The sequence below is a fragment of the Colius striatus genome, chromosome 4 (assembly GCF_028858725.1).
Source record: "Colius striatus isolate bColStr4 chromosome 4, bColStr4.1.hap1, whole genome shotgun sequence".
Taxonomy (NCBI): Eukaryota; Metazoa; Chordata; class Aves; order Coliiformes; family Coliidae; genus Colius; species Colius striatus.
In genome coordinates, this window is record NC_084762.1 from 49,816,472 (window position 1) to 49,837,492 (window position 21,021).

Sequence of the window (21,021 nt, forward strand, 5' to 3'; positions counted from 1 at the left end):
GGGAATGAATATGAAGGGTCTAGTACAGCTCTCTTTAAAAATGGATCACAGCTTTGTTGCAGGACACCAAGTCCAGTCTTTGCATAGCCTGCTCTCCTGTCTCTCTCCCAAAGACCAGCCTGGGTCAACCTCCCTGGGACAGCCCATGTTGAGCTGAATGGTATTTCCTGCCAGTTACAGAATCGTAGAATAGTTTGGGTTGGAAGGGACCTTTAAGGGTCATTTAGTCCCTCCTGCATCAGGGAGTTTCCTTTTGGTATCAAAATATATTTCTTCTTTTCAGCTTTAGGCTTGCTGGCTTTATATTGAATTTCTGATCTTCATAGAAACACTGCCTGGCTGCTTCAGTTTGCAAAAGTATGGAAATACACATGGAAATAGGCAGAAATGATGCTACAGCCAGAAAAAAATTTGGAAAAGCTGAGTCTTCCAAGAAAATCAATAGTTTCTTCATCTCAAACTAACACTGACACAAAAACTTCTTCCTAATTTTATGGAAGAGTAAAATGAAATATATAATTTCTTTTCTTAACTTCATTTGTTGTATTGTCTACTTTTGTCATACTCTCAGTCTTCTCTCTAAACAGAGCAGCTCTTGCATGGCCAGGTGGTGACTTTCCATGCCTCTGTGGTTTTGTGCATTTTTGTGTCCCATTCTGTGTTTAAACTTTGTACAAGGTGGCCAGGACAGTTCACTCAGGTCAAAGGCTCTCTCCTTGCAATCTAGGCTTTGTACCCCTCTGGCCCTGGGTAGCACCCCAGCGTGGGGTGAGGAGCCTGGCTGTGTTACAAAGCCCTCTCTCACAGCCCTCTGGGATACAGTGCTGCTTGGAGTCTCTGCAACTCTGCCTTCAGTGATTGAGCATTACAGGCTGCCCCTTCCAGTGCTGCTCTGCTCTCATGTGACATGTAAAATAGGGTTTTAAGAGGTTCTTCATAATCCGTTAGTATGAAGAGAAGTCAAAACATTTATTCTCACATTTGTCACTGTCTGTAATATCAAAGTGAAAAATGAATGTCATCTTCCCCTTCACATAACTGAATTTGGTTCCCCAAGTTTTTCAGTCTTGTCTCACCTTGGAAGAACAAGGGGTCAGACAACTTTGACAATGTTGTTATCTCCTAATGTACCAGTTTATTATTCTGATAATTCATCAAAGTTTTAAAAAACACCACTGGGGTCTATCCGTGGGTACTCATAGAATCATAGAATGGTAGGGTTGGAAGGGACCTTTAGAGACCATTCTTGCTAATCTTGTACTCTTCGTTCTTGCAACATGCTTTCTTTTGTAAAACAGACACCATGGCAGAATTTTGCATCTCACCTCATGACTGATATATTTTCTGAATAGTACCTTATGAGAAAATCGAAATAAATTCTGAAATTTCCTCTAAAATTTATATTAAAATGTTCTGCATAATTCATGGCTTCATTGAGATATTTCAAGGTTTTTTAAAGAAGCCCTACTTTTCTGAGACTGCATCAGTCATACTTAGCACTAAGCTTGTGTAGATTTTATAACTCACTAACTTATATTTCAGCCTTTCTTTCTTTTTCATGTGGCTGAGGTGATCTTGATTTTTAAATACATGTAAAAAAACAAGTAAAATGCATGCCCTGGTCCATTTATTTGGTATAGCAGAATATACCAAAAATACCAGTCTATTTTCAAGCAGAACTCACACAATTTTGTTAACAGCTATTGGCCTTGATTGATGCCATCTGCTCTGGAAGGTCTGTTAATTCAGCATGTCAATTCTGCACTTTCTCTTCTGATACCTCAATGTTTGACAGGCACCCATCTTTAGTGATTAAAAAAAATACAATGAGAATGAATGTATTTTCAACTAGTAAAGACTGATAGGAGGATATAACTTAGTCCTGCAATACCCTTGTCATTTTTAACTGCCACTCTGATCTGGCAAATCCACTAATTATATCACTTGTATTTCTCATTTGTTTGCAGAAATGTGTCTGTCTGCACCTGAAATTTCCTCTCAGTTCTCCTGTTTTCCAAATTTCATTTTTCCTTGCCAGTCTATGTTCCTTTCTTTTGGGTTAGCCAGGGCTAGATTTCCTTTTCCCAAAGGTTACCTGTTCAGCTCATCATATTGTGTTTGTTTTTTCTTGCCTTCCTACTTCCTTTTTGGTTTCAGGGTATGCATACCTTCTGTGATGCAATTATGGTATGCTTAAGTAGTTCCATGTTGAGCCTAAGGATTGTAATGGCTTCACTCCTGACTCTTTTCCTCCTCTGTACCTCTTTCCAACACTCTCCTCCCTCCAAATCCAAGAAATTTAAAGGATTATATTTTAATTGCAGTGCAGTTTAAATGTTAGCTAGCTGTTGGATTTCTATCTCCACCCTAGAAGGCTTTCCATCATGGTTTGTGTTTGTTGTGTTTTACTGGGGTGGGGAGTATTTGCATTAGCTTCTTTTTTTAAGACTGGCCCAGACCAAAGTCTCTGTGTTTCTAGATACTGCATGAAATGCAGTTGTGACACAAACAAGCTGCAAATGCAATTTCAAATAAAGATCCTGCCAAAGCACTTTGAAGAGAAATTACAAATTCAGATTTCTCAGACCAATTGATGCTGGAGCATGCTTCAGTAAGTTCAAGGGTGCTAGCAGAGTTTTGGAAAACAGCTGGATGTGTTATCAGGCTGGCGCTGGCCAGGAAGGGAGGAGCTGCTTTGCTTTTTTAACACCATGATCCTGTTTAACTACATTTGCTAAATAAGAAACTGGGAAAAGGATAAGAAAAATCCTGGTTTAGAACCAAGAGACACATATGCTTTGTTTTAGCATCTCCCTGCCATGGCAGGACAAACTGCTTTAATCAGTTTAAAAAACTCTGCACTGCTTGGGAACCTAGAGGAAGACACACTTAAAGGAAAATGCCAAGAGCACCGAGAGGGGTGGAAATGAGAGGATCAGAGAGAAAAAAAGTGACATCTTGCCTTTTGCTCACACACTCAAAGGAGTATGATCTGTACAGGAGGTGAAAAGAGGGAAAAGTGAGGAAAGGGTCAGGCAAGGTTCTAGATACGAGCAGTCTTCATAGAGATGCTGTCTATAAATGACACTGAATCACTGGACTGCAAAACTGGAACCAAATCCACACAAGTCCAACTTAGAGCTGGGAACCTGGGAGGTTTTTAAATCTGGTTTCTTGATCCAGTCCCACCTCAGCTCTACTCTGGGCAAGAGTCTGCTTCCCTGTGAGGAGGAGTGGCAGCCAGGTGGAAGCTGCACGTCCCCAGTTTGGATGTCTTGGGAGCATAGCAGGCACGAGTGCCACTGCACACAGCACAGGTCACTTCAGAAAGGGTGACACCGACTTTGACACCATAGTATGGGGCCTACTTGGCTGTGGCTAACTGAAATCAATGGGAAATGCACCCTTTCCACTTTAAGTGCAGGGCTGAGACCTGCACGGGAGAGGAAGAAGCAACCTCCTGTTTTATATTAAGTTCTCTGTGGCCTTGGCAGTAAGGCAACATTATGTTGACTTGACTTCGACTTTAAAAGGAGATGTATAAAAGAACAGCACCAACATATTTTTAGGGCACAGGAAGTTTTTTAAAAAAGAAATTACATTTTGAAACTGACCCTTGGCAGCCAGTTTAAAAGAGCTTGAAACTATCTGAACTACGCAAGAGAAAAAAAAAAAAAGGAAAGAAAATCATGCCCATGAGGGCTGAAAAATCACTTCAGTAGTAGATGACTTTTAACTTTAAATCAGAAAATGTTTGGCAGGCATAGTTTTAAAGTGTGAGGGAAATGTGTGTGATAACTGCTGGGGTGAAAGAGCAAATGTAGTCCAACAGTGAGATTTATCAAATGTTCACATAAGCAATCAGAATGTGGCAGGGCCAGCTCCCATAGAGAGGGGCAAAGAAGATCACAGCTCTAAACTTTGAAAACATAATGAAGCCCACTGATTTCTCACAGGAAATTTTTCTTTTAGCACGTTCATGTGACACGGGAATGCTAGTGAGCAGAGGGCTCTGACAAAATGTCAGCTATAAGGCACAAGGGAAACAAAACCCTCCCAAGCCCCACCAAAGGCCAAACCACCCTTTTTCTCTTTTAATGCTGCAAAGATTCTTTATGCCCCAACACCCCTGAGCATCCTTATGTGTTATCCTTAATTGCATAACAGGTCTATTGACATGACTGGGATTATAGAGAGAGTCTTGCAGGATTGCTTTTCAAAGAGATCAGAAGAGCACCAAACTTCCCAGGGCTTGTGTGGGAACATGTGCAGAGGCTTAAGCTAGTCATCACAAGGAGCAGGCGGTGCCATCTGGGGTATTCATGGGAGCAGTAGATGACTACTTATTAAAGAGGGATATTAAGGCCAAAAAAATGAAGTATGGGGCTAGTAGTATAATTTAAACCACAATTTAGTTATTTATAATTTTATGCTACCAATATTCAGTTATTCTGATGGAGTAGCATCCTATCAAGGAAGTGTATGCTTTTAGCACCTTTTGTGTCACGAGATGTTTCTTTAAAAGTAGGTTTATTATTCAAACACCTCAAAGATTTCCTGTCCTAGTGCTTGAGACATGGCCGTTTTGCAGCAAGTGATGACATTTGAGAATGTGTTTGCTTGTGAGATCCCTTGGAGCATGGGGCCATGACAACAGCACACACCCAGGTGCAGAGTTGCAGGCTCCTGCGTGCCAGAAATGATGAGGCACCAAGTGACACACCAAGGCAGTGAGGTGCCACGGACCTGAAGCGGGCTTTTGGAGAGGGAGAGAGGTGCTAGCAATATGTAACAGTCAGGCTTAGCTGAAAACATCAGAGGAGGGAACCAGATAGGTGACTTAACATTCCTTGTGAAAGTCTTGACAGGTTGTGGATAATTAGTTCCCTTAGACTGGAGACAAGCCAGCAATACCTCTGTCTCGATCCCACATGTGGGGAGTGTGAGTGGGAGTGAAGGGTACTCAGCACCTCCCAGGACTGGGTCCTGTACCACACATAAAAGGTTAGAATTTGTAACTCATACTTTCCATACGAAGTTCACCATAAAATAACAAAGAGAAATTACTTAATTGAATTTGTTTGAAGCCCAATATCAGAGGAGTGTAACAAATAGAAAACAGTCAAGTGCCATACAATAAAACGAGTTAGGGAGAAGCTACAAATTTCAACATACATGCAGCTGTCTTGTGGAAAAACAATACTAATGACTACATTTAATATGATTGTGCTTCTATAATAATCTCCATCCAGGAATGGAGAAATATGAGATATTTTGCTTGGAAATTCCCCATTCCGTTTCCTGGGACTAAAAGGGAAACTGTGGATCTCTGCAGATGAGGGACTAGCCCAAGGTCGTAGGGCAGGAGATCTGGAAGCAGAACTCCCGACTCTCGGTGACATACTTTAACCACAAGGCCATCCTTCAGTCTCCTTCACGTCAATGACTTTGGAACTAGCTTTAAAAGATCTAGTGAGATGTAATGATGGAAGTGCTAGATAGCTACACTCGATAGCCAGAGGCAACAAAAATGATTAGAGACATGTGGGGGTATTTCTAAACAAAAAAGATTAAGACCAGAACTACTTCATTTAGAAAGGAAAACAGTAAAAGATGATAGAATTGAAGTATATAAAATAATGAATGGTGTGGAGGAGAAATCAGATGCCCTTCATAAAACAAGAGGGCATCTAATAGAACTTAAAAAGGCATTAGCTTCTAAAAGGGTAACCATATCACTTTCCAGCTTATCCCTAAACAACCTGTGGAACTCTCAGTTGCAGGACATTGATGTAAATAGTTCAAAAAGATTAAGGAAAAAATGAATGATTGTACATAGCCAGTAATAAATACAGAAGATTTTTGAGCTAAAGAAAATACTTCTTCAAAGATAAAGTTTTGGCCTAAAAGAACCACCTCTTTCCCTTTTTTTTTATTCATGACTGAGTCTGAGTCTCACCTGCCTGAATGCAGAAAGCCCAGCAAAAACTGCAGCTGATATGTCCCCAAAACAGGAACACTCCTACATGTTTTTCAGGAAGCCTCTTCCTGAGAATTGCATCAATAGCCTTAGAAATTCAGTTTTCTACTAATAGCAAAAATCATGTTTTTGTTTTGCCTCCAGGAATCCCAAGCTGTCTTTGTACCACAGAGGCCACTATAAGGAAAAGCTGGAGGGAAAGGAAGGTTGCACCATCCTGTTCTCTTCCCCTTGGCTCACATCTGCAGCCACCTTCAAACTCCAATGAATCTTCTTTTAATAAATACCTCCCTTTCCCTCTTTCTCTATAGCCAAGCTGTAGATCCATGTAAGATCCCACCTGCATCTCATTGAGGATTGTCTCTTGGATATCTAGGGTAAATCCATTAGCCTTTTGTTTGTCTACACAGAATGGAGCCCTAACTGTCCATCCCTCCCTTTTGAGTCTCCTTGAACTCCTTCACTGGTGCTGCACTTGCTGATTTTCATCAGTCTTCAAGGCTTCCCCTAACTTCCCCACATCTGTGAACCCTGCTTGACAATCAAGGTGTTAATTGCCCTCTAGTCTGCCCTTTTCTTATTTTCTCCTATAATGGTCTTCATACCTTCACCTATGGTCACCAGCTGGTACAGCTGCCTTGTCTCACCTGTAAAGCCGCCTCAATAGAGACAGTAAGCCCACTTAACCGCTTTTCTTCTGTATCATTTATAGCAGAACAGGCTGCTGTAGATAAATGATGTCAAATTTGCCTGTTTCTGCCAAGCTAGGAAGGTCTGTTTGCCTTTCATGAGTGGTCCTTAGTGTACAGTGGTTAGAAAAGTGTTTGGTATAATGGGTACATAACTGGTTACAGAAATTATAACAATCCTCTGAATTATTCAGCACCAGGGACTGGGTGGTGAATGGATGGACCATCAGCTCCTCTTAGGATATCTTAACTAAACCTCTAAGTAAGTCTTGGCTTATTCAGAAAGCAGCACACCTTGGGAAGACTGACTGACATAGTTAGAGACTCCCCTTTCACTACTTCCCCTGGGTCTGGGCCACCAGCACACTCCTTCCTACTCCCTTTGATGACTGTGAGATTACACTGATGGACCTGTACTCCCTTTGTCAGGCGTGATATGCACAGCACCTCTTTCACCTAATGCCACTGCCAGTTCACTTCGGGCAGGGAAATAAAGCTGTTTTCATTTCCTAAGAGCACTTTGCCTTAACTTTGAGCTACTTCAGCAGCCTCTGGATACTTTGTTTTCCAACAGTTATTTATACATCTCAACGTCTGCCACTCCTCTCTTCCCTCTGCTCCTCTGGCAACACTAGTAAGGGAAACTATGGATAAATACTTGCTGAATATCTGCAGTGCTCTGCTGCAGCAGCAGAGATGGTTCTTCCCCACCAGGATATATACGCTGGGTATAAAAGTAAACTAGTGCACAGAAAGTTTGCTGAGTGACTGGAGGATGAAACTAGTGCTTTTAAATTAATGTTTGTAAGAAGATGAGAAAAGGAGTCTTTGTTCATGTTTGTTAATCCTCTCCTTGTTGTAGTGTACAATGAAAATAAGGGGAATGCTACTAAATAAATCAGAAAGAGGCTGTAAGCATTAGAGGTCTAACTTGGAAAAAAATATATAATTAGAAAGAGAAATAGTTTTGCACCTGAACCTGAGAAGAAATGAAGGTTCCTATCTAAAGAGCAAATAAGAAATTCCTCCCCCTAACAAACACAAAGAATTTTCACAGATTGTAAAACAGTCATTGACTGAGGATTTGTTTCCTGTAAAAAAAAATCAACTTACTTAAAAGAAAAAAAAAAAGGCTGATAGTCTTTTTCAAATTTCTGCCTAATAAAAATTCAAAACGGTTTTCAGGCATGAGAAAGGTCAAGTTTCAGTTTTGTGAAAGAATCTCAAATTGGTTTTTGACAGATATTTAAATACATATAAAAATGGGGTTTGTTTCTTTTAAACTTTTTCTCCACTGACAGCAATGTTGATGAAAAAGCTTGAGTCAACCATAGCCTTCTGAAACTGTACAGGTGAGGTCAGTGAGGTAAAGGACTGGCAGTGGTTTTTTGAGTTTTTGGGTTTTTTTTTGGTAAATATTCTACATGTCCAAAACAGAGTATGACCAAATTCAAGGTCTCACTTTCAATTCTGAATCTTCTAGATAACATATCAGAAAGTGTTCTTGGAAACTATTGCCTAAACAGGGCCAGTTTATATTCATGTTTATCATGATTTAGTTTGGACAGTTACTTCTCTCTAGGATTCACTACTTGTGCGTATTTATAGGGAATAGTCATTTCTCTTTCCAGACCTCACTTTGCTAACATGGACATTCAAGCCTTTTCTAACCACCTTTCGCAAGACAAGACACTCCTATTTCCCCATCACCCTTCTAGCTGCTGCTCCAGCTAAAGCTCACCTTTCTGAAAGATGGATGCTCAGAGCTGCACACTGTTCTCTAGATTGTTTCACCCGTGCCTTACACAGAAGTATTGTATGTTCCTCATGGCTGCTGGAAATACCTTGCCTGAGATGACCTCCCATCATCTGCCTGTCCAAATCACAATGTAACTTCACGGTTTCCCTGTGAGAATTAGAAGTCATGACAGATGAGGTCTGGCAAAACCTACTACAGCAGTAGGAGACAGTTTTGTCCCCACACCAGCTGTTTGATAGAAGCAACCACAGTCACAGAGTCAGGAATGGTGTGCACACCTCCGAGCCTACGCACCACCAGTGTCAGTCCTGCATATCAGCTACTCTGCAAATCATCTGAACTATGCCAGTGAAAGTAAGGGACAACCCACAGATGAACCTAGGGTTTGAGGCAGAGCTGAGTAATAAAACCTGGTTGAGAGGGATCAACCACAATTGTAAAGGTCTTGTTTGAGAAGCAGAAAGAGCCATTATCCTGAGTGAGACAGAACTCATTCTGCTGTGGTCTTAGGGCAACTCTGCTGTGCAACATTACTTTTGGGTTCTTTTTAAAGGCTGTTCCTTACTCATGAGTGTGCTAGGCAAGGAAAATCAGTTGAGTAAAAGCCACTAAATAAGTTGTCAGGATGAGTTGTCCTTTGCTCCAACAAGCACTTCTAAGGCTTGTATCCCTCACTCCTGTACTCTGGCTACACACAAACTACCTGGCAAAGCTGCATTTGCGCTAACCTGCCAACCACATCAAACCCGTAACTTCCATTGCCAGTGGGGGTAGCCAGCAAGACGAACAGCTATCAGGGAAAGGTTATCAGGTGAGCCATTTATCTCATAAACATGGGCTTATGACAAATGAACATGCAACAGCATCAGCTTTGGTTCAGTTGGATTGGGATGTTGTTTATTTGATTTCTGGATCAAAAGCATGATTAAAATACACATTAGAGAACTCAAGATTATTAAAGCTACAACATACATCATCAATGTGGAATGTGCTAATGGCTTTCACATGCATTAAGATGTTTTTAAAGGCATTATCAGCCAGGAAGATAGTAGTTGCTCCCTCCTTACACCTATAGACATTCTCTGAATGTGTGTGTATGTGTGTACAACTTAATTTACCAGAGAAGAAACAACAGAAGAGGTAGCTCTGTCTGCACAAGCAGTAAAGGGGCACAAAATAAAAACGAAGATGTGCATTTTATATTTTTCTCCTTCAAAGTGAAAAAAATAAAATAGTATTCTCTGGGAAGTAAGACAACAGAATCTGTATTTTAACACATAAAGGCAAATTAATTCCTTGTGAAACAACACGGAAGTCAATGGCACTATATCAGATATGAATTCTACCCTGGCAGTAAAAAGAAAACAGAATCGCAACGCAGACCAACAGAGGAGATTCCATTTAAAGTAAGAATTATGTTTCTGTCAGAAAAAAAAACAACAACTAACTAAATTTGTTTCCTGGAAGGAGATCCAACTTGGCTCTGCTGCAGCAGTGTAAAAGGATCCAAAATAAGTAACAGCAGGCATCTCCATTAAAAATTGCTTCTGATCAGCATTATTTTTCCTCTGGTACCACAGAAGAGTTGAATACCTATTGAGAGTGAGGCATGGTACTTTTACTGCTCAGGACATGAGAATGGGGGCTAAGGCTCTGGCATTTGGAACTCAGCTCAGCCAGGAGGTCTGTTCATGGTCTTAAAGAAACCACATGCACTCTGTGGGGCTAATTCCCACCTAAATGCTTTCTATTCCAGACATATAAACTCATATTGGGAAGTGGTGGGGTGGAGGGAATAGTCTTAATTATACCCATGTTCTATGTCCTATGTTCCATGTTCTATGTTCCACACATTGAGAGGTGGGGTCAGACCCCCATTGCAGGGGCATCAGCAATACTGAGGGACTCTCAGCTCCCCAAAGTGTCAGCATCTTAACTAAATCCAGCTGATGACTAGTTACACGAAAGCAGCAACGTTATGTTTTGTGATGGCAGTTTGTATATACCAGCACTCATTAATAAATGAAGAGTAAAGCACCATAATTACTATCTGTGCATCTGTGTCTGTTTTATGGTACCCTGAAAATGTTTCTAAAGTAGTTGGAATACAGAAAGCTGAAACTATCATTCCTTCCCAGCTGGACTCATGTGAAATGCTGTCTGACTGTGACTGGCAGATTTGATATTTTGTTAATTGTGAGAGACCCCACTTTGAATAACATACTCACATTTGTTATGATCGGTGAATATTTCCTTTCACATTGCATTTTCTCTGTACACAAACTTATCATAATCCAATAAAGAGCCTATGTAAGTAAGTCTTCTACAAGCAGCCTTTCCTCTGTGCAGGATGGCTTTTTTGGGGGGGGCTGGGGGTGCAGGGGGAATACAGTGGCCATGTAATTTTTCATTTCTGAGTGAGGTCTAGAGTGAACAGAAGTCTTCCTCATGCAAAATATTTTGTTCTTAGGTTGTTCCAACATAAAACTGAAGGCTTTACTCAGAGACATCCAGTAAGAAGACTTTCTCAGCAACCAGTAACAAAAGCTGTGCTTGACATGAGGAAATTGTTCATTACCAAAAGTGAAATAGGCAACTACACTGATGTAGCAGATGAAATTACAATGGGGAAAAAATAGCCAACACAATCCTAAAGTTTCCCAGCCATTTATCTTTTAAAAATTAGACGTACACCAAATACTGCCCCTAAATTCTTGCATCAAATTCAATCATGCTCAAAATGGAATTCAGATGCAGGCAGTGCTTCTAAGGGACAAAGCAACACCTAAGGTCTGAAACCGACTTAAATCCAGAAGAATTCCACTGAAATCAATGGCTACAGTAGTGCAAATCAGCAAGAGATCTAAATCTGTCCTAGCTGATTCCAGATCTATCTTTTATTTGCTATATGGCTTTAGGCAAGTCAGTGACCTTCTTTTTATTTCTCAATTTCTCCATCCGTAAAATGGTGTTAATGCTACTTGTAATATGTGAAGACTAGGGGAAGTAGTTAGGGAACCAACATGGTATGGATATGACGATTGCTGGGGATCAATCATTTTTAGTCACCTCCATCACCGTTATTGATACTTTATAATCTTAATGTTGGCTTTTTGTTTGCTTGCATATTACTCTTAAGGACCATGAGCCTGGAATCCTTATTCAAGTTTCACACCATTTACTTCCATGGCAGCATTCACATAAGAAAAGTAAGTACGAAATTTGGAAGTTGGTCCCGACAATAACAAACTGCCGAGGATGTTTCAAACAAAACTCATAAATCACGGAATGAAATTAATCTCGTTCACATTCACTTTTTAGAGCGCAGAGGAATGTATTAACTTATCCATCAATGCCGAATCAACAATAGCAGAAATAAAACCGTCGCAAACCCTTCTTCATCCTTATTTGAATAATGTACACCGATTATTGCAGCAAATAGTCAATGTGCTTCAAACAGTGAAAACACGGGGGAAAAAAGCCCCAACACTTTCAGAACAACCCAACGTGAAAACACCCTAACGTCTGACAGCTAGCTCTGAGAGGGACCTCTAGTGTGTGCTACAGCATTTTGTGTAGGGCTGCGGGTGTAATTAATACACCAAATCACCGCAGTCATTTTGAACAGGCAAGGGGGAAGTTTGGCCAAGTGCCTCCGACCTGCGGGGCCAGTATCCTCGCATGGGCGCTGCCGCACCCACCCGGCACCGACGGAAACGACACTTTTGGGTTTTTCCTGGCTTTCCTTTTTTTCCCCGGACTCCGGGTGCGGAAGGCAACAACTTCCTCGGATGGGCTCGGAGCTTCCACGCCGCGCCTGCCCTCCTACAGCCCTCTGCCGCCCCCGCAACCACCACCCCCGGCGCTCGGGGCAAGAATGAGATGGAAAGTTGCGTTTCTGGCGCAGTATTTGCACCGCTCTCGTGACAGAGCACAAGAATACTAACTTCAGCCGGCAGCTCCAAAACGCCCGCACCCGCCTGGTGCCGCGTCCCCCCACACCGAGCGATGCCTGAGGTGCGCCGCGCGATTCTGCCCCCTCCCTCCCGCGCCGCCGGCCGGCGGGAAGAGCCGCAGGGCTCTCGGCAGCCCGCCGCTGAGAAGGGAGAAGCGCTTCGCCCATTTTTAATTTGCCCGAACAATCCGAGCGCGCTCGGTGCCCGCAGGGCATGCTCAAATAAACTTGTATCTCCTTGATTGGAAACAGGCGGCGAAAGGCTTTTTGCCGGTTTTTTTTTCGGCTTTTGAGACGGCAGAGGCGGCTCCTTCTCTTCCGGGACGGCGTCGGACAGCGGGGGCCGAGGCAACGCGGCCGGTCCCGGAGGGGGGAGGGGGCGGGTAACCGCCGTCCCGCCGCCGACAGTGTCGGCGCCTGAGCCCCCGCGGCCGCGGGGCCCAGCGGGCAGACGAGCTGCGCGCAGGAACAGCGGCCGCTGCCCCGCGGGGCCGCGCGTCCCTTCGCCGCTCCGGCAACAAAGGGCGCCGCGGGGGGCTCCGGAGCGGGTGCGCTCCGGGGGTGGCGGTGGGGGAAAAGGTGCTTCCTGCTCGCTCCCTTTCTCTCATACACACGCACGCACACACAATGGCGGCCCCCTCCAGCCGGCCGGCGGAGAACAATGCCAGCCGCGCATCCCCCCCGCGCGAAAATACACATTTAAATTAAATGAATCCCACGGCCGCCACACACGCCACCCTCTCAGTCCCCTCCTCGGAGGGGCGGTGGGGAAAGGAGGAGCACCCCCCAACACCCCCCGCCCGCCGCGCGGCCCCCTCCCTCTCTCCTTCTTTCCCTCCCTCCCTCTCTCCTTCCCTCCCTTTCTCTCTCCTTCCCTCCCGCCTCCCCGCGGCGCTGCGCGGGGGCGCGGGTTGCGCGGGGGAGCGCGGCGGGCGAGGCGGCCGCGCCGCGTCCCCGCGCGGGGTGCGAACGCCCGGCACATGCGTGGAAGCGACGGGCACCCGAGTCCCTCCGCACCCTCCGCTGCAAACAACAACAATCCCGAGCAGCCCTTACCTGGAACATCGGAGCCGCCAAAGTGTCCCTCTTTTTTTTTTTTTTTTTTTCTTTTCTTTTTCCCCCCTCTTTTTTTTTTTTTTTTTTTTTTTTGTCTCCTTCCCCCTTCTTTCTTCCCCCTCCCCCCTCCTGTTTTGGATTTGGCTTGTTTGGGTTTTTTTTCCTCTTTTCTTTCTTTTTCCCCCTTTCTCCCCTTTCCCCCCCAACTCACACTTCCGATATTTCTCTCTCCCGGCAGCGGTCTGCTCTCCTCGCTACACCAGAGAGAAATGCAATAGCTTGGCTAAGGTAGACAGAGCAAAATACAGAGAATAGTTGCTCCAGGGCTTTGAAACCCCTCAAGGCAAGGATCAGGATACAATTAGCTCATGTCTCTACCTCCAGTCTGAATCAATCTCCGAAATAAAAGTTAAATTAAATTAACTGATCACACGGGCATAAAATTGATCTCCTTCGAAACGTTCAGATAGATAGATATATCGCGTGTATATTTTTTTCCGTATTTTTTTGGTGGAAAAAACAGTCTCATTCCAGCCTCCAACTTGCTTTTTACTCTCCTCTTGCACAGAAAAGCTGATTTTAATCGTTGTGATTAGTTTTGATGTAACGTTTCCGCGGGCGATTTCTGCAAATGGATGGAGTGTTTCTTTGCCAGAAGAGGGAAAAGCAGCAGATGATGATAATTATAAGGATTGTTGGTTGTTTCTTTCTTACTGTCTGTTTCTCTCTTTCTTTTTATTTGTATTTAGGTCTCTCTCTTCATTTTCCCGGGCTGACCCGACATTGCCATTGCACTAAGGTCGCACAACTTGTTGATTAGGATCACCTCCCGTTTTGATCGAGGGATATGTGATAATTTGGCAGCGGCGCAACACATTTTCTGTTCCCTTGGCTATATAACTTCCCAAATGACGTGTATAAAAATAAGCGCATGGAGTCTGCTTTGCCCCAATCAAGTCTGAATCAATGCCTGGGGGTGATACACAAACTCATTTCAAATGTTCAACCATGCAGAATTGCAAAAAGATTGAAGGAGTTGCACTGCATTTTTTATTTTTCTTCTTTTTTTTTTCTTTTTTCCCCCCTTTTTTAAAAAAGCAACAAAATTAAAAGGAAACAAGCCCATGTAAGCAAATCCAGGAATTTTCTACTTAGGTTCATGTGACATCGCTCACAAATGTTAATAACTTTCCTTCTCCAATTATCCAATTGAAATGGAGCCTTGCCTGTTTCCTTTTCTTCAGCCGGGAGTTCACACCTCCTTTCTCCCGAAGAAAACAAAACCGGGGATAACCAAATAATTTACTAATCTTATTCTTGATCAGTTTTCCCTTATTCTGACGTTTTTCGCCTCCCACTCCACTCTGTATTGCTTCATGTAAAGCTACCGTCTGTAGAAGCTGTGTTAATTTGTTGTTGTTGGAGTGGGCTGCTCTGTGATAAACCCACGGGTCACCTCCCATTAGTGTCACATCCCCGCAGTATACTTTTGTGAGACGGTATGTTTCTAAGCACTTCACAGTCCATTAATTCAGAGACTTTACTGACATTTCTTATGAAAAAGACCAGGCTGAGAGACCAAAAGTGCCCAATAAAGCCCCACAATGGAAACAGATGTGCCCAGCAAATATCTACAATTAGCTTTTTGCTATATGTTTCTGGTGTTTTAAAGAAAATAATATAAAATGTAACAATCACATTTTTCTCCTAAGGCAGCTGCTGCAGCCTAAGGAACATCTAATTTTCTTGCTTAAAAATACATGCAACCCAGTACATTCTTTTTGTCCTTCCTCTTCTATGTTTCTGTAAGCATAACAATGTGGTAGGACTTCTCACCTAGGAATCACACCATTTGCAAATGGTTTGTCATTCTGATATGAAGAACACAAATTTGTTAATGAACCAGGAATGGCTGACAGGAATGGAAAGAAAAAAAAAAAAACCAACACTTTAAGTAACAACACAGTTAGATGCCCCAAGACATACCTAATATAGTCTCCAATTCTTTTTATACATTTCAAAAAACCTAGGAGCACGTGAGAGGACCCCCCTTCCCCAACCATTTTTGCCTTCCCAGATGGGTTCACGTGGAACAAGGTCATTGCAACCCTTACTCATGTTATACAGCTTTAGCAACATGGTACTCTTTGAGTACTAGTTTAATATTTTAAAGATCCTCATAATTTGTCAGTTAAAATGCAGTGGAGAAATTTTTCGGTTTTCCAAACAGAGGAAAGAGTTACAAGTTCAGTAGACCCGTGTCTTGCCCTAACTTTGTTTCTGTCTTACAGTATGTCACCTCAAAAATGTTTCTGGCTCTTTGTATGGGACTGTTTCAAGTGCTTTCTAATAAATAAATAAAGCAATGCCAGCAGCCTGGCACTCATTAGCGACCTGCATAATACAGACAAAAAAAATCAGTAAAGGAATAAATTTTAATTTCAAGCTTGCAAAGTAGCTATTACAGAGAAAAGCGAAGAAAAATAGCAGTGTAGCGTCCTTTAAAAACATGAAAAATATCTTAGTGCTGATATTTTACCTGCAGCAAAGACTTTATCCACTGATGTCAACACTAGGTAAGAAAAGGTGTATTTTCTTAAGAGGTAAGAAAATGTATTTATTACCTCAAGAAGGCTCATTTGGTAAAACTTTCACCTCCAAGTCAGAAAATGATGGGCTTAAGTCTCTCATATTCATGAGACAGGGCAAATGCCCACTGGGGTAGCTGCAAACCGTTTTGGGTAGATATTGTTGCCCACTGTCATATGGTGATGGGACTGCAGCCCGGTCGTTCCTTCTACATGGTGGTCAAAAACCTAAACATACACACATGGAAAACATTGAGATATTCTCCAAGAAACTAATGTTAACTGCTACACTGAAGTACTGTCTGCATCTCTTTGCACATGTAAATGAAATATTTCCATAGTACTTCCCCAGGAGATGAAAGACCCTGGCTTTGCCTGTTCTCCCTTCTCACAGCTTTCAGCCTGTGTCTTAACTCAGGCCTGAACTGACTACAGATGTGGCCGTACACTCTGATTCAGAAGAGAATTTTTGTCACTGGGAGAGTTTGCAAGAGATCAATACAACCCAAAAGGGCTGTCACATATATCTATATAAGTTAGCAAAGTTTACCTTTATTAACTGCTAGGAGATAGTTTGCATATAAAGAAGAACACATTAAACTAAATTCTCTTCTGTTTTACTTGGAGTTATCTTTTTTTAAACAGGTTTACATAAAGCTACATTGTGTTTGTGCATTATGAATATTTTACTGATGCTGAATAACAACCTTAATGAGCTCAATATGAGCTCAATATTTGATTTCTAAATTTTTCCTCAAATCATCACCTGTTCGTAATTAGTCTCTGAAAAACTATAGTAGCTTTGCCATATCATTGTCAATGTTAACAGTTTGCAAAATCACAGCTTTTGAAAAGGCAGGTTTTCCAACGGCTGCAGATCATATGTGTCCACTTGCTAAAGGGCATTATTTCTGATTTAGCTGTACTCCTGTCTGGAGACTAGTACCAGGACTTTCTCAGGAAGGCCCTCATGTCAGCTTGACCTTCTTTTGAGAGGTCCCCCCTGCTGTTCCATAGGCTTTAACTGTGCTGCAATCTTGTTTCAGAAATATTAAGAAGAGCAGTTAAGTGTGGAAAGAAAAGCTAGCAACAGTTGCGTGCATCAGATATTTTGTAAGTGGTTTTTTGTTTGTTTGTTGGTTTGGTTTTTGTTTTTGTTTGATTTTTTTAAAGGGAAAAAAAGGGATTTTACATTGCATTTGAAAGGGAAAATTTATGAACACGATTTCTCCAGATCCATTTTCCCCAAGAAGTGTTAAAAAGAATGCATTTTTTCTTTATTATCAGTAACATTTTGATCCTGTGTTTGAAGAAATAGATTTTGTTATTTACCTGTCAAATTGATTGAACAGTGTGAAACATAACAGGTAGTGAAGTAGCCTAAGCAATAGCATCCCTTCTGCATTTATGATAGTAACAGGAATCATGCCACAAGTCAACTACAGGAAGGTGGCTGAACTGATACAGCAACAAGTACCTCTACCTTGTTTCTGTGTAGTCCTAATGAACCACTTAGACTTATGCCACTAGTACCCTTTTGCTCTTAATTGAAAAAAGAAGCTGAATAGAAGTATTTCCATATACCACTACACTGCTGATTGCGAGGTTGCCTCTATGTTATGCAATGCAAATGCATGCAGAAACAGAAGTGGTGATTTGTTTCCTGGTGGGTCCCTTAGCTCTGCGGACAGCTGCCCAGATATGAGAGTTCTACTTGCCAGTCTCTGTAAGAGGAGATGATGTCTCTGCATCACTGTACTAAAATCCCTTGAACTTCAAGGTTCAGACTCAGTTGTCTGCTTCAGAGAGTAAGACTAGAGTCTGTTGGTAGCTGTTTAAACGAAAAACAGCATCACTGGGGTGGGACATGAAGCTCATTTATGCAATTTTATCATTGGTATGAAAACTCCCAGATTGAACTAGGTTCTTCTCCAGAACTATACATTTTTAGTATACCAAAATCTTCTGGGAGTTTCTGGGTCCCTTGTGAAGATATGGATAAGCTTATAGATTGTATGGAAACACAGAGTAGTTTCACAGAAAGTCTCTCTTCAGGTTTTTTGGCCTCCTCCACGGGTATTTTTCACAAGCCTTCAGCACCCCTAAATCCTTCTGCCATCAACGGGGGCTGGAGATGCTAAGATCACCAGTGAATTACAATATTTGTGGATAGGTTAAAAAATAAGGGCTGAAAAGACTGCCTTTGAGCATTCAGAATTGAAAATGTGAACCCTGGTGTCAGTGCCTCATATGTGTATATGCATTTATAATGAACTATGGGAAATTCTCTGCATTTCTCTGGTGTTCTCTGCTTCCCTCTTCCTTCTCCAGTTATTGCTTCCCCTGAGAAGAAGTTCCTCTGTTTGCTTGGTGATTGCAGAGGCTTTCTGAGGGATAGTACCGTAGTGGCTTTGTTTATGCCTTCAGACATTTAGTGAACAGAAAATCTGTCTTTGCTCCAAAATAGGTGAGAAAGGACCAATTCCGTACCACTTGTGAAGGCAGAGAAGAAATTGGAGTTCACCTCTGCTTGTGATATGTTTTAGTTTGACTGAATTTCCCCGATGCACATTTGAAACCTCTCTTCCCATTGAAAAGCACGTATGTTATTCAGTACAATTTGCAAAAGGACTAATGCACCCTTACAGTCACTGTAAGCTTTTCTGGGCTGGATCATGTGAAATACCAGCAGGGTTGAACATGGAAGAAACTTCAGTTGGTCTAACTGTTCAGATAAAGCGTGCAGAATTTAAGGCATAACTGTTAACATATCTCATGAGATTGTACAAATTGCTATAAGATCGTTCCAATTTAACTGCTCAACTCATTCTAATTAAAGACTACACTGAGGAAAAGAGGGTAAAGTATGCCTGTGCATGTATGTGAGAAGACAAATTAGTAAGGAGAAAAAAAAAAGCATTTGATTAACTTTTTTTTTGTTATCTTATATTCCAGTATCTTATAACAAAAATCCATGGTTTCTAGAGGTAGTATAATCTGCCTCTTTCTCAGTGTGTCTAGTCCAAAACCACTCAGTTTTGCTTCATGGTCCTATTGGCTGAGCCTAAACCACTCGTGAGAAGCCCTATAATACAACAAAAGTACCTTCAGGGCACTATAGAAGTTTATGTTAGTATATCTCTTTGAGCATCCTTTGTGTGTCAGCATCTCGCTTCTTTCTTACCTATAAAAATTATTCCCCAAGCACACATATACACTGAGACAATGAACAGAGGTATTTAGTGTTGTTAAATAACAAAACACACCAACAGCCTTCCCTGCTCGATTTCTAACATTAAACCCACCATTCTCAGAAGGATTACTCAACTGTGCCATGAGTTTTCAGAGAGAAAATTGACACTGATGTTATAGTACTCTATAAATATAGTCATATTTCTAAACACACTCTTCCAGAAAGTGTGAAAAACCAGCATACTATGGTAATACATTGATATGATTATTTGAAGTATGAATTTATACATGATAAACCATCCTGTTCAACTGAGGAAACGTTTCAGACGGATACACAGTACAGCTGCAGGAGAAACTCGGGCTGTGAAATCTGGGTTTGTGCCTGTGTTTTGAATATCCCAAAGTCTGGGAGTGCATATATTGGTCTGGGATTGTCAAGCGGCTGGTCTGGATAAACAAAAGGGCAGATCGCAGAATTTGAACAGGGCTGGTACTACATACACCTTGCAGAAGCAGTCCCTTCCAAGGCTTTAGACCTACAAATACTGATTGTAATGAGTGATCTGCAGATTTTGGAACCAGACTAATTTTCTAGGCTCATTGTAGAGCACATGTAACTTTTTTAAAAGGGTATTTGAAAGAGATACTTGCTAACTTCCTGCTAAAGAAGCAGTACCTATCTGGAACTTTCTCTTTCCAAACCCAAAATTTGTTAAACATTTGTGTTGTATTTATGTGTGACAGAAATTACCCTGTGCATTCAATGCTATGCACAAGCTTTGAAAAACTGTTAGCAGCTCCTGCCTCTGTCTTTGAAGAAATGGGGATCCACGGGAAGCAGCTGTACTTTTCTATTTGGAATAATTTTGAGAAAACCACTTTTAAATCAATGATGTTTTTCTCTTAGCCACTTCCTGAAAAGCAGTTTTTCACTTCATACCGATTTTACATCACTATAATTTCCCAAGTTTGCAAGGAATTATAGGAGCTGGGCTAATTGGCCGTACTTGATAGATGAGTTTATGCAAAGGAGGAAAGGTGTATAAACGTTAAGCTGCTATGTGCTTCATTCTTGGTTCCGTATGTAGTGTATGTATCACAGCTGCAGTTATAATGGCAATTGTCATGTTTTAGTAACATTTCAGTTCCTTGTTTCATACAAGAAACTTGCAGACACTGAACAGTGGTAGACAACGGGCCTTATCACAATCTTTATTTGTTCACTTCCCAGTCAAAAACAGTGGCTCGCCAGAAGCTCATCGATACTTTAATCCGTGCCCTGCTGGTCCTGTCACAGCTGCTAGGGGGACATGAAGAGACCAACAAGTTTAAAGAGGATTTTAGTTGACTGCCTGTGAAAATAGACACAGCCATCTCCTAAGGCAGAGACTGAAAATGTCTGCCAGGGCAAAATGCCCATTTGGCAAAACTCTCCCTCTCATGCCACAGTCACAGAAAATTGCTGTGCTAGTTCATGCAAAGGCGATACTCCCATATATACCTCCAGGCAACCATTCTCCATTCTGACCAGCACGAGACAGATGTTGAGAGAAGTCCTACCTTGTCAGCCAGCCTCCTGCTAGCCTGCTTTGGGTTTTATTGTTGTATTTCTTCCAATCTTCAATCCTCTTGTGAGCAACTGAACCGCGGAGTGGACATGGTAAAGGGTAACCCCTAGAAAAGAAAGGACGTGATGATCACCAAATATAAATCCAAAGGAAGTTTAAGGAAGGTGGCACAAAAAAGCCATCTCACAAGTAAACAGCAGCAGACGAGCCAAGTTGCTACCAAGGCCACGTCTG